We start from the raw sequence: 14,524 nt of genomic DNA, 5'->3' as shown, positions 1-14,524 counted from the left end.
CAAGGGAAAATATTGAGCAGAAGTAAGTGTGAAATAGTTACTGTTCCCTATCAACTTCGAGAGAAATTGAGCTTCCTAGCCCGTATGAAAGAAATCTCAGTTACTCATAAGTTCACTGGCATATTTGTAAGTTCTCTGGAAAAATCTCCGGGGTGTCTGGCTGGCTCAGTTGGTAGAGCATGTGACTCTTGATCTCAGGGTTACTTAAAAGTAAAATCTTTAAGAGATATTTTAATCTCATTATCTTTAATCTTAATTTTTTTTTTAATTTTTGCAAAAGATACGTACTTTGTCTTCCTTTACCCCTCCACTCCTTTTCCCTTTCTGCTATTTGGTTCCAATCCAGTATTACTGCCATCCCAAACTTACTGGTATGAAAAAAAACAATAACAAGAATTTATGTTATCTTTTACAGTTCTGAGGATTTACTGGGCTGAGGTAGAGAGTACTTAGGGTTTCTTGTACAGTTATGATTCCCCTCAATAGATTATTCACTTGTATCTGACACATGGGCTGGGAAGATTCAGACAGCTGAGTGCTGGGACATTCAGGAATCTTTGGGGCACCTCTCTCTGTGTTTGTTGTTTCTCTGGTATGGAGGCTTCAGGGTAGCCAGACTTCTTCCATGACAACTCAGGACTCCAAAGGCATACATCAGAGAGTCCAGCAGAAGCCTATTACCTTCTATGACTTGGCCCTAGAAGTCCTATTTAATTCTGATGCATTGTATTTGTTAGAAGCAAGTCAGTGAGTCCAACCATTATTCAAGGGAGAGGAATTAGATTCCATCTGTTGGGGATAGTGTTGAAGAATTTTTGGACATACTTGTTTTTTCTAAACTTAGACATGTCTTAATATCCCTCCCATTTCCTTTCCAATGATTCAGTCCTCAAATCATTAGATGGGACAGAAAAAGTAAATATCCATGTAGAGCATGGGCCCTAAATCCATTCTGGCTGCTGTCCTTAGAAGAGAGGAAGACACACACACGCGCACGCGCGCGCGCATGCACACACGCACACACGGAAGGCACTGGAAAGATACACCAAGGGATCACGTAAAGACAGAGATTGCGGTGATAAGTTTACAAGCCGAGGAATGCCAAGGATTGCTGGCAAGCACCAGAAGAGCCTTCTGAAAGAGTATGGCCATGCTGACACTGTGACTTCAGACGTCTAGGCTCCAGAACTGTGAGACATCGGTAAATGTCTTGTTTTAAGCCCCCAAGTGTGTGGTATGTTACTAAGGCAACACTGACAAATTAAAACAGATACACTGTGACAAAGTTGAGGGCCACAGTTGTGTTGAAAACAAAGACTCTGCGAATGATATTCTGGAGGACTGAGGCTGTTCATCCCTCCATCCCCTACTCTCTGCCCTCTCTCAACAGGAAATTGGAAAGTCTTTGGAGCTCAAGAGAAAAAAACCTAAAGTTTGTTGAAATTGACAGTTTTTCAACAAATGACTCAGCCAAGTAACTTAGCAGTGAGGCTCAACAACCCCTTCCACTCTAGCACACAGAGCTTCTAATCTGTGTTTTACTTCCCCACCTTTTTTTTCCTCCAGAAACGAATTTTATTATTTTAGAATACTCCTTAATTAGCGAGCAATTATTTATGTGAAGGAGAGTTCAAAAAACAGATTTATGACTGTTAGCCTTGTCCTCGATTAGAGATTTATGAATCATACACAAAATATTGTTGCCTAGAATAGGTACTCTAGAAGCGGTAGTAGAGAAGGTCTAAGAGGCTATGAACTTGGAAGAGCTTCTCTCTGCTTGTCTGGCTGTGCCAGTTGGACCACAGGACTTGGGTACAAGGATGGAGATGTTTTCTCTGAATTTAAAGCTTTCCCACAGTTCAAATGCTCTTTCCCGCATGCATCAGTTCAAAGGCTTCATTCAGTTGTTCAGAAGGCAGATTTCAAGTCATAAATTCATCAACTTTAATCTTTTGGGGCATCTATTGGACACCAACTTTGGGACACTTTGCATACTCTTCCATTCTCCAAAGGCAGTGCCTTTCCACATGTGGCCTGTGACCAGCTAAAACGGGTGAGTGGTGATTTCTTCCCCTGAAGTGGCTACTCTGACTACCATGATGACTCCCCGGTCTTGGTGGTGGGCCTAGAGCACGGCTCTCATGACTTTCACGTAACCAGCACACTTGAAGGAATGGGCCACTCTCCCATCATTTCATTGAGCATTTCCTGGATGGGTTTCCAGAAGTCCTAGGGTTAATAGAGGCTCCAAACTCCTTGGCCCTTATGAATTCATCTTTATCAGTGTCCACATCAATGATCCAGGATGCACAGCCCATGAGAGCTGCCAGTCCAACTCCTCCGAGGCCAAAGATGGCACCAAAGGAGCCAGACTGCCCTCTGTCAGTGTTCACAGCGGCGTCATGATCAGTTGAAATGCCATAACCCAGAAGGCAGACTTTATCCAGAGGTGCTAATGGATGAATTTTAGCAACAGAGATGTCAGCCACAACTGTATCAGGAAATGTGCTGGTTCCCATGGAATGTAGAATTGTCTTTCCTTTGCAAGTAAATCTGCTAGTACCATCTGGCATTAGTCCTTGTCCCTTGAGTAACTCTTACCTTCTGCAAAGGTTTGTTTCAGGGTTTAGACAAAAGTTACATTCTCCACACTGGGATATGAAGTGGGATGACAGTATCATCGGCCTTCAGCTTAGTAAAGCCTTTGACAACACTTTCCTTGATTCTAGCACCTTTAGGGCCCAAGATCATTGGAAAACTCCCCTCGGGATCAGCTCCACTCAGGTTATAACCATTGGTGTGGCAAACTGCAGTGGTGATCATCTTAATTCGAACTTCACGAGCCTTTGAGATGCCACCTCTACCTCCCATACAGAGAGAGGCTCTCCTGCCTCCCAGGCAGGTGAAGCCTTGCACTTGATAACGTGGTTCGCCGTGTCCTTGGACTCAGGTCAGTGAGGGGCAGACATGGTGGGCCTCATGGGGACATCCCATTCTTAACTACGAACAGACAATTGAGGATTACCAGACATAGCCAATGAGCATCTTTATCGTGAAAGACTAGGAACAAAAACAGAAGAAACCCCATGAGGAAAACAGATGGTGCAAGGAGGAAACTTTCGTTAAGAAATATATCCTCAGGGGCGCCTGGGTGGCTCAGTGGGTTAAGCCGCTGCCTTCAGCTCAGGTCATGATCTCAGGGTCCTGGGATCGAGTCCCGCATCAGGCTCTCTGCTCAGCAGGGAGCCTGCTTCCCTCTCTCTCTCTCTCTGCCTGCCTCTCCATCTACTTGTGATTTCTCTCTGTCAAATAAATAAATAAAATCTTTAAAAAAAAAAAAAAAAGAAATATATCCTCAGACGGGGCACCTGACTGGCTCAGTTGGTAGAGCATGTGACTGTTGATCTCGGGGTTGTGAGTTCGAGCCTCACATTGGGGGTAGAGTTTACTTAAAAAAGAAAGATGTAGGGGCGCCTGGGTGGCTTAGTGGGTTAAAGCCTCTGCCTTTAACTCGGGTCATGTTCCCAGGGTCCTGGGATTGAGCCCTGCATCGGGCTCTCTGCTTAGCGGGGAGCCTGCTTCCTCCTCTCTCTCTCTCTGCCTGCCTCTCTGTCTGCTTGTGATCTCTGTCTGTCAAATAAATTAATAAAATCTTAAAAAAAAAAGAAAAGAAGGAATGATATATCCTCTAAGAAGAAGATAAAAAAACAAGATGCTGTTTTATTAAGGAACACCCAGAGAACAAAACAGCTCTTAGGAATGTTGATGGTAGCAGAAGTTAAAATTCAATATAATCTAGGAATTAAAAATTTGGGGATGCCTGGGTAGCTCAGTGGTTCATTGTCTGCCTTTGACTCAGGTCATGATCTCAGGATCCTGAGATGGAGTCCCTCATCTTCATGCTCATTGCTCAGTGGGGAGTCCACTTCTCCCTCTGCCTCTGCCTGCTGCTCCCCCTGCTTGCTCCTCTCTCTCTGACAAATAAATGAAATCTTTTTTAAAAATTGCCAAACTGTCCCAGAAAGTGGGGCCAAAAAGGCAAAAATAGAATATAGAGAAAAGAAAAAGGATTAATTCAGAAGATCAATATCCAAATATTTTGAGATTAGAAAAGAGAGGAGAGAGAGAGAGAAAAAAGAAGAAAAAAAGAAAGAAAGAAAGAGGAAATCATCAACACAATAATCCAGAATTTTCCAAAACTGAAGGATATGAGTTTCTAGATTCCAGTGTCCCAGCACAACAGATGAAAATAAACTTCAGAGCATATTATTGTGAAATGTCAGAATACCAAGGACAAAAAGAAGATTATGAAAGATCTAGGGGAGATATCAATAATCAAGAATCAGTAATGCTCACTAGGAAAATGTTTGTGGTATCCTCCATACTGGTGATAGGGAGGGTGGTGTATTTTTTCTTGAGCTCCTTATCATGAACCCAGAAGGGCCCAGGCAGGCACCTGGGGGTGATGTCAAGCATCCTCAAGATGATACCGGTAGTCCATTCTCAATACTGTTTATATAGACAAAGACTGTGAAGACATTTCCTAATAAAAGAAGAGAATACAGCAACAACTTTGAAAAAAAAAATCTAGAATCTCTATATCTTCATGCTTCTCAAAATTAGCTCTGGAAGCTAAAAAGACAAAGGAGTAGTGTCTTTGGAATTCTTACGAAAATTTTCCAACCTGTGACTACACATAGTCAAATTATTAGGTTGAGGATAGAATAATGACATTTTCAGTTAAGTGAGATCTCAAAAACATTACCTGAGTATCTTCTTTTTTCTTTTTTTTTTTAAGGTTTTATTTATTCATTTGACAGAGAGAGATCACAAGTAGGCAGAGAGGCAGGCAGAGAGAGAGGAGGAAGCAGGCTCCCCGCTGAGCAGAGAGCCCAATGCGGGACTCGATCCCAGAACCCTGAGATCATGACCTGAGCTGAAGGCAGCGGCTTAACCCACTGAGCCACCCGGGCGCCCCCTGAGTATCTTTTCTTAAGGAGCTGCTGGAGGGTGTGCTCTTCTGATCCAACAAAGGGAAACAGTAGGGTACCTGGGTGGCTCAGTTGGTTGGGCGACTGCCTTCAGCTGAGATCATGATCCTGGAGTCCCAGGATTGAGTCCTGCATCGGGCTCCCAGCTCCGTGGGCTGGGGGGTCTACTCCCTCTGACCTTCCCTCTCATGCTCTCACTCTCAAATAAATAAATAAAATCTTTTTTAAAAATTAAAAGAAAAAAAGGGAAAACAGTAATGGGAAACTTCCACAGAGATTGGTGAAAGGGAGTCCCAGATTATAAATCTTTAAAAAATAGTTAAGGTTCATGAGATGGGAAAATAATTCTGGATTAATCTGGGTGGCCCTCAAATGGGTAAGTAAAATCTTAAAAAAAAAAAAAAAATTGGGGACACCTGGGTGGCTCAGTTGTTAAGCATCTGCCTTACACTCAGATGATGATCCCAGGGTCTTGGGATAGAGCCCTGCATTGGGCTCCCTGCTCAGCAGAGAGCCTCCTTCTCCCTCTCCCAATCTTCCTGCTTGTGTTTCCTCTCTCACTGTCTCTCTCTCTCTGTCAAATAAATACATAAAATCTTTAAAAGAAAGTTAAGGTTCATGAGATAAGGAAATTATTAATCTGGGTGGCCTGATGTAATCACAAGGGTCCATAAAGGAGGGAAGTTGGAAGTCAGAGAGGGAAGAAGATGCTGAATGGCTGGCTCTGAAGATGAAGGAAGGAGACCATGAGCCAAGGAATGTGGGCAGTTTCATGACACTGGAAAGGTAAGGAAACAAACCAGCCCAGAATGTTCTTCTCCTGAAGAAATTCAGCATTATAGATCCCAATTTAGACTTCTGACCTCCAAAACTATAAAATAAATATTTGTTTTTTTAAAGCCACTAAATTTGTGGTAATTTGCTTTAGCATCAACAGAAAACTAATATAATAATAAAAACGAATTAAATAACTTTGATTAAAATGGTTAAAAATGTGTTTATTATAGGCATTTTGGAAAACGCTGTAAGAAAGAAGAAAATGAAAATTATTCAGAAACCACCACTCAAGGATAGTCACTCTATATCATAGGGTACTGTTTTTAGTTTGTTTGTTTGCTTAAATATTTTATTTGACAGAAAGTACAAGCAGAGGGATCCGAAGAGGGAGAGGGAGGACCCCAGGATCATGACCTGAGCCAAAGGCAGATGCTTAATGACTAAGCCACTCAGGTATGCAGAGGGTGCTGTTTTTGATATCAGTAGGGCACACAGTCACGGAGAGAAACCCCACATTTCATTCAAGTTCAATACAATTTTGTTGTATACCAAGGGGATGGAAAATAAGTGAGAAAAATATAATACAGATTACTGGGGCACTTTTTAACTTATTTGTGAATGGAGGTTTATATTTTTATTTTAACCTCGCTTTCTACCCTGACGACTAACGTTTGCTTCATTAGATCCTCTTTGCTTCCTCTATCTTTAGAATGTATTGCTGCATATTGGAACTCTATTTGCAAGTGACAGAAAGCTAACTAAAAATATCTTCAACAATAAAAGGACATTTACCGGTTCATTTACCTGCTAAGGACAGAGCTGGGTGCTGGGTCAAATAATCCGGGGGTTCTTTGTCATTCTAATTGTTTTTCATTCCTTTTTTTCCTTTTCTGGCCTTATTCTCTCCTCCTACACAGAGGCTTCCTCTGTATAACGGGAGCCAAAGCCGAGGCAGCTCCAGACTTCCATCCTCCCACTTTAGTAATCTCAGAAGAAACAAGTCTATCAGCACGTATAATTCCAAAAAGGGTTCCAGTTGATCTGGTCTGGATTTCATGCTTGGTCCTCGGACCCAAGTATGACCAGGTCATTGGGGTCATGTGATTAGCCAGGCTTGGGTCATGTACCTGTGGTTTTGGTGGTAGAATACTACAGTAGGAAGTTGACTAGATTCGAGTGATAATTTCCCAAAGTAAGATGGTGCTTCCTCCAGAAGAAGGAGAGAAAGAAGTTAGATAAAAATAATGTATCAAGTATACTTTAAATCTCCCTAGGGTAAAAGATAACCCTTTTGAGTTAGCAGGCCCACCATGATGAGCAATTCACCCATCTACTCCCCATAATGTTCTTCTTTACAGAGAAGAATGTAATAGATATGTAATGGCTTTGTGGTATAATTTTAGTAGTGTTGAACAGGGATGTTTTTAGAGGTCTATGATATAGTTCAAGCTGGAAAATAGCCATAAAAGTTGAGAGATGAGGGATAAGTAATTTGTTATTAACAGTAGGTTGAGATCTGAAGTTTCTAATACCTGTCATTTATTTTTTTTAATTTTTTTTTTAAGATTTTATTTATTTATTTGACAGAGATCACAAGTAGGCAGAGAGAGGCGGCGGGGAGGGGAGCAGACTCCCCGCTGAGCAGAGAGCCTGATGCGGGGCTCGATCCCAGGACCCCGAGATCATGACCTGAGCCGAAGGCAGAGGCTTAACCCTCTGAGCCACCCAGGCGCCCCCTCTAATACCTGTCTTTTAAAACATATTATAAAGATTCAAGATTATCCCTCCAGGGGTGCCTACTACTTGTCCCTTGAACATACGCTCTCACCTTCTATAATAATGGAAGTCTTTGCTGGGCACATGGCTGCTTAGCCAAACACTCATCCCCCAGTTTCCCATCCAATCATGTGCATACCCCACGTGACTGGGTTGTGTTCTGTGAGATAGGGACTGAAGTGATATATGCAACTTTCAAGTCATGCCCTTAATTTCCACATTCACCAACCAGAAATCTTACAACTGGATAGTGATGACTTATCTAACGTCATACCATCAATTACTGTCGAGCTAACATTAGAAGAAAGGATGGCAGATAGACAAGGAAAAAGGAGGATAGTGGGCTGATAATGATGTGAACAATGTGCTTTGTATTTATTTTATGTAAATGATTAAATAGTCTGTCTATGTTCAGTAGCAGTAAATTTCCCTTTTAATGAGATTTGGATTCAACACAGTAATTCATATACAATAAAATGAGACTTTACTTATATTAAAAATTATTAATATTGACTACAACATTTTGACTTACCTTCAGTTAAACTTTAGTTTCCCAGGCGCCCAGGAGGCTCAGTGGGTTAAGCCTCTGCCTTCGGCTCAGGTCATGATCTCAGGGTCCTGGGATTGAGTCCTGCATCGGACTCTCTGCTCGGCAGGGAGCCTGCTTCCTCCTCTCTCTCTCTGCCTGCTTCTCTGCCTACTTATGATCTCTCTCTGTCAAATAAATAAATAAAAATCATAAAAAACACACACAGAAAAAAAAAACTTTAGTTTTCCAAAGCTAATTTTGCACTATCATAAAAATATTAATTATAGGGGTGCCTGGGTGGCTCAGTGAGTTAAGTCTCTGCCTTTGGCTCAGGTCATGATCTCAGGGTCCTGGGATCAAGCCCCTCATCGGGCTTTCTGCTCAGCAGGGAGCCTGCTTCCCCTGCCCTCTCTCTGCCTACTTGTGCTCTCTCTTTCTCTGTCAAATAAATAAATAAATAAACAAACAAACATCTGCCTTTAGCTCAGGTAATGATACCAGGATCCTGAGATTGAGCCCCACATTGGGCTCCCTGCTCAGCAGGAAACCTGCTTCTCCCTCTCCCACTTCCCTGCTTATGTTCCTTCTCTAGCTGTCTCTCTGCCGAATAAATAAATAAAATCTTAGAAAAAATATTAATTATAAGAGAATGTCAAATCAACTGAAGAAAAGTACACTAGTGGGGCGCCTGGGTGGCTCAGTGGGTTAAAGCCTCTGCCTTCGGCTCAGGTCATGATCCCAGGGTCCTGGGATCGAGCCCCGCATCGGGCTCTCTGCGCCGCGGGGAGCCTGCTTCCTCCTCTCTCTCTCTGCTTGCCTCTCTGCCTACTTATGATATCTGTCAAATAAATAAATAAAATCTTAAAAAAAAAAGAAAGTACACTAGTAATATTATAGTAATATTAGTTTATATACAATTTGCTATAGGTAGAAATGCCTTTTTTTTTTTTTAGATTTTACTTATATATTTGACAGAGAGACAGCATACATAGACAGAATGGCAGGCACAAGGAGAGGGAGAAGCAGGCTGTCCGCTGAGCAGGGAGCCCGACGTGGGTCTCAATCCCGGGACCCTAGGACCATGATCTGAGCTTCTGAAGGCAGCTGCTTAATAACTGAGCCACCCAGGTGCACCTAGAAATGCCTTATATATTAACAGGGGCACTTGGGTGGCTCAATTGGTTAAGCATCCAAGTCTTGATCTAAGGTCTAGGTTTTGATCTCGGGGTTATGAGTTCAAGCCCCACATTGGGCTTGGAGGCTACTTAAAAAAAAGCAAAATGGACATTAACATCTTGTGATAATGAAATTTTGTTCACATGAAAACATAATCTCATTATACAGAACTTAGAAATGAAATGGAAGTTACCCCAAATGTCCCATTATATTTCAGTAAGTGAAGAGAAATGCTTTAAATACAGTAGGAGAAGGAGAGGTGTTAATGCCTTTCTATAATTTTCTTTCTCCCGGTCTTGAAAATTGTTGGTCAAGTAAATTACTTGAAAATGGAGTTTAAGATTACATAATTAGGACAGTTAAAAGCTCAGCTTCACCTTACCTCTCTATTTCTTTCTTCTACTATGCAATTAAACTCTTGTAAAAAGGAAAGATGTATGTACAGCTTAGAAAGTAGCTTTCTTAAACTGAATCCTGTCAGTGACTATATGTTAGGCTTTTGCTGATGATTGTAATTAAATTTTAACCACTCACTAAAAATGGCCCAAAGAGCATCTACTTCACCACACTTAAATGTCCTTTGCCTTATTTTATGTCTTGTGCTTTTTACTAAGTTTGAACGTCTTCCCTTCAATCCACACTGTTATTCTCTCCTACTTTTTAAAATAGATTATTTATTTATTTATTTATTTGAGAGCATGCAGGAGCTGGGGGGTGGGGGAGGGGGAGAAGAAGACTCCCTGCCAAGTAGGGAGCCCAATGCAGGGCTCCTTCCCAGGACCCTGGGATCATAACCTGAGCTGAAGGCAGACGCTTAAACAACTGAGCCACACAGGCACTCCTCTCTCCTACTTTTGAAAAAAAACTGCCTATTTCTTATAGTGTTCTTGTTTGACCATAGAGGGCACAAGGTCATCAAAAAGTTAAATAAATTGGGACGCCTGGGTGGCTCAGTTGGTTAAGCGGCTGCCTTCGGCTCAGGTCATCATTCCAGCATCCAGGGATCGAGTCCTACATTGGGCTCCTTGTTCAGAGGGGAGCCTGCTTCTCCCTCTGACCCTGCCTGCCACTCTGCCTGCCTGTGTGCGCTCTCTATCTCTCTCTCTCTCTAACAAAAAAAAAAAAAGTTAAATAAATTGTTCAGGCAGCAATGCATAATACTTGCTCTCTACTCCATGACTTGAGAAAATGGAGATAATTTATGCTAATGTTTTATGTACTAAAGAATACTTCTGTTTTTTTCCAAAGGTTAAATTTAATTTCACAAAGACTTTGCTTTCTTTGTTTGAAATATAAAGGGTGCCCAACTCACCGGAAAAATAAAAGATGATCAGTTTGTCTTCCTAGACTGTCAGATTCACACTGAAGATCTGCAAGGAAACAGAGTTCTTCTATATCTAAAATAGCAATTAGTTTGCCACCATTAATCTCAATTTCTTTTTTTTTTTTTTTTTTTAAATTTGGGGCTTTTTTTTTTTTTTTTTTTTTTTTTTTTTTTATTTATTTGACAGAGAGAGAGATCACAGGTAGGTAGAGAGGCTGGAGCAGAGAGAGAGAGAAAGAGAGGGAAGCAGGCTCCCTGCTGAGCAGAGAGCCCGATGCGGGACTCGATCCCAGGACCCTGAGATCATGACCTGAGCCGAAGGCAGCGGCTTAACCCACTGAGCCACCCAGGCGCCCTAATCTCAATTTCTTAACAAAAAATAAACAATAGCATATCTTGATATACTCCATTTATTACAGCGCTTTTGCATTATTTTGTTCTGTAGGTAGATGCAAAAAATGCAGTGAATGTATTACAATAGCATACAAAAAACAGATTAGAAAATTAGAAACCAGAGAAGCATAAAAACAATGAAAATTGTAGCGTAACTAAAAGAAATTTTCATCAAGGGCAACAATACAAATTCCCGGTACTCTTCTAAATTTGCTGAATTTAATATTTATAAAAAGGAATTTTAGGGGTGCCTGGCTGGCTCAGTCTGTGGAGCACGTGACTCTTGATCTCAGAGCTGTAAGTTTGAGCCCCTGTTGGGTATAATAGGCAGGTCCATCCTCCCCAGGCCGTGATTCACACCAAAACCCTCGAATCAGGTATAACTGCTTTCTTCCACACCCTGCTGGCTGTGAAAGATTGGGTATAGAGATTACTTAAAATCTTAAAAATAAATAAATAAATAAATAAATTAAATAAAGGAATTTGAAAGAGTGACCAGATACCTTTTTTTTTTTTTTTTTTAAAGATTTATTTATTTGAGAGAGAGCACAGGTACATCCACGGTGGATGAGGGCAGGGTGTAGAGGAAGGAGAGAGAGAAACTCAAGCAGACTTGTGCTGGTTGTGGACCCCAGCACGGGGCTTGATCTCACGACCCTGAAATCACAACCGGAGCCAAAGTCAAGAGTCAGACACCAAATTGACTGAGCCACCCAGGCACCCCTGGAACCATATATCTTAATGCATCAATGCCTTCTGTGGCATAAGAGAGAATAATAAAATGAGTGTGTCTTTTTATGTTAATACCAACTAATCAATTGTAATTGGTATAATTACTACTTTGCTACTTTCTCCTAGTATTCATTATTCCTGAACACACAATGATAGCACAGGATATAATTTATTCTTTGGCAATATATAAATTGCAGACCCTGCATTTTCAATACATTTCACTTTACAGAATTTGTATTTGTTAATAAAGAGTACAATGTAAGCCCATCTGTTTCAAGGCTAAAACCTTTTAGTGGGCACTGAATGTTACTTGTTTCTAAGGTTCATGAAGGAAATCTAATCTCGTGAAGGAAAGGACATTTGAAAGACAAGGCTTTAGGGGCACCTGGGCAGCTCAGTCGGTTGGGCGTCTGCCTTCCACTCAGGCCATGATCCCAGGGTCCTGGGATCGTATCCTGCATGGGGCTCCTTGCTCAGCAGGGAGCCTGTTTCTCCCTCTGCCTGCTGTTCCCCTGGCTTGTGCTCACTCTCTCTCACACACACATAAATAAATAAAATCTTAAAAAAAAAAGACAAGGCATCATAAGGACAAAAAAGTAACATAGGTCATCAGCAATAACTTCCCTCAAAAGCTGCCAGACCAGTCATTGCCTTAGCAAGATATTTTGCACAGGTACTCTATGCTTTGGACACTTTGAGGCAACCCTTCTAACGATGCTAACCACTTTACCACCAATTTAATTAAATTTTATTTTATTTTATTTTAGATTTTATTTTTTTATTTGACAGAGAGACCGAGACACTGAGAGAGGGAACATAAGCAGGGAGAGTAGGAGAAGGAGAAGCAGGCTTTCCACTGAGCAAGGAGCCCGATGTGGGACTTGATCCTAGGACCCTGGGATCATGACCTGAGCCAAAGGCAGCCACTTAACCGACTGAGCCACCCAGGTGCCCTTTACCACCAATTTTAGAATGACAATGTTTTGTTGCCCATTTTTATTCCAACTTTTGAATTTCTAAACTTTGTTCATGGTGCTTATAAACTGAGGGAGAGCCATGTGCTTAACTGAGAGACGTCTGGTAGTATAATGGTCGGTGACGTTTTTTAAAAAAGTGTTGCTAAGTACAAGATATTTTGGACTGCAACAACTTAAAAAAATCAAACGGTGTCACGGTTTCTTTGTGATCTGAAACAGGACTTTGTAAAATTTCCAGCTGTGGACTGACCACTTCTGCACAATACCTGTGACCTCCGGGTGTATTACTCTACAAGGCACCCAGCAATGTGTTCCACTAGGCAAGAGTATATCCTGCCAACTGTCCCCTAACTCATTTCATTTTGATCAGTATTCATTATTTACGCTTAGCTGTTTGTGGCTGTACTTTTCTCAAAAACTGCACTGATGTATATTTTGCCAAATGGATATGTGATCTTAGATATCACAGGTTTTACAAGAGGAAGACCTTGGTATTCTAAACTAAAGTGTCAACGTTGTCAAGGAAAACTGCTCAAACCAAAATCTGGGTTTACAAAAATTTTTTGCACTTAAATCGTTCAGCAGCCTAGATGACAAGTTATGTGAAAGTATAATTAATTATCCCATGTGTTGCAGTTCAGTTCCCAGGAGAAAAATCTGAGATGGAAATTTGCATGCAGGAAGTTTATCAGGAAGTGTCCTTGGCATCGGCACCTATGGGAGACTGAAGGAAGAAGGTTTAGGCAAGAGTTGAACTGTGATGTTGCCACCAAAGCCTCAATTAATCCCTCCAGATTTGCAGCCCACAGGGTATGCCACAAATCCCCTCCCCCCTTAATTATAAGGCTGCGCAGATGACACTTTTGAGTCTTTTTGCACTTGGCGGAGTTAGATGGGCCTTGGTAAACCCCGTCAACCAGTTACTATGTGTGGGTTGCTCCTGGTGAGGTGGCCTGCCATCAGACAGGTGGTTCTCTTTAGCCAAGGGCAAGTTCCAGAGAGGAGCCTTGGCTGAGAGTTGCCAGCTGTCCACTGTCCCAGAAGCTGAGCTTCAGACCAATGGGGGCTGACCTGGGCCTCACAGACCAGCACCCACTACAGTACAAGATGGGCCATGGTAAGAAGTGTAATAATGGGGAGTGCCTGGGTGGCTCAGTGGTTTAAGCCTCTGCCTTCGGCTCAGGTCATGATCTCAGGATCCTGGGATAGAGCCCCACATCGGGTTCTCTGCTCAGCGGGGAACCTGCTTCCCTTCTCTCTCTGCCTGCCTCTCTGCCTACTTACGATCTCTGTCAAATAAATAAATAAAATCTTAAAAAAAAAAAAAAAAAGAAGTGTAATAATGGTAGACATTTCCTGCAGTGAAAACAGCTGAGATCGAATTAGCTACATCCTGTGCCTTAAGTATGTTACAGCCCTGCCCAAGAAACTACAGTAGCTTGCAACTTGCATCCATTCAATTCTAATCCCATTCTCCGGTTTAGAAGAACCACCCCAATCTGCCTTACCCTAGCCATCGAAAGTTCTACTTCCCACATGTTCCCAGTAGCGATCTTCAAGTTCAGTGAAGTCAATGGACTCACTTCTTTATTCCTGCCCATGCTCTTCCCTTCTCTACCTAAATCTAGTAAGCTTCCATACACAGGTCATGGTATTCTCTTCCTTCTCCAGATTTGCAGCCCAGAGGGTATGCCACAAATCCCCCCCTTTCTCTTTCTCTTTCTCCAGTGGTTTTTGGTATGTTGGGGGAGTAGGATCCCCAACAAAGTGAAAGCTCCTCCGCAGCAAGGATTATGCCTTGTATCTTCCCATAGCATCTACCACATTAGTGGGCATATGATTAGACATT

The 14,524-nt window shown here is 41.9% G+C and overlaps 1 non-coding gene and 1 pseudogene across 1 annotated transcript; one reads left to right on the top strand and one right to left on the bottom strand.

Annotated features, from left to right (window-relative positions):
* Positions 1 to 1,841: 1,841 nt before the first annotated feature.
* Positions 1,842 to 14,276, bottom strand: LOC132002113 (alcohol dehydrogenase class-3-like; annotated as a pseudogene).
* Positions 3,367 to 3,439, top strand: TRNAN-GUU (transfer RNA asparagine (anticodon GUU)). Its single transcript has one exon. It is a non-coding gene; the product is annotated as a tRNA-Asn (tRNA).
* Positions 14,277 to 14,524: the final 248 nt, after the last annotated feature.

This window comes from Mustela nigripes, chromosome 14, assembly GCF_022355385.1.
Source record: "Mustela nigripes isolate SB6536 chromosome 14, MUSNIG.SB6536, whole genome shotgun sequence".
NCBI lineage: Eukaryota > Metazoa > Chordata > Mammalia > Carnivora > Mustelidae > Mustela > Mustela nigripes.
Note: the sequence above shows the minus strand (reverse complement) of the source record. Positions and strands in the feature narration are given on the sequence as shown.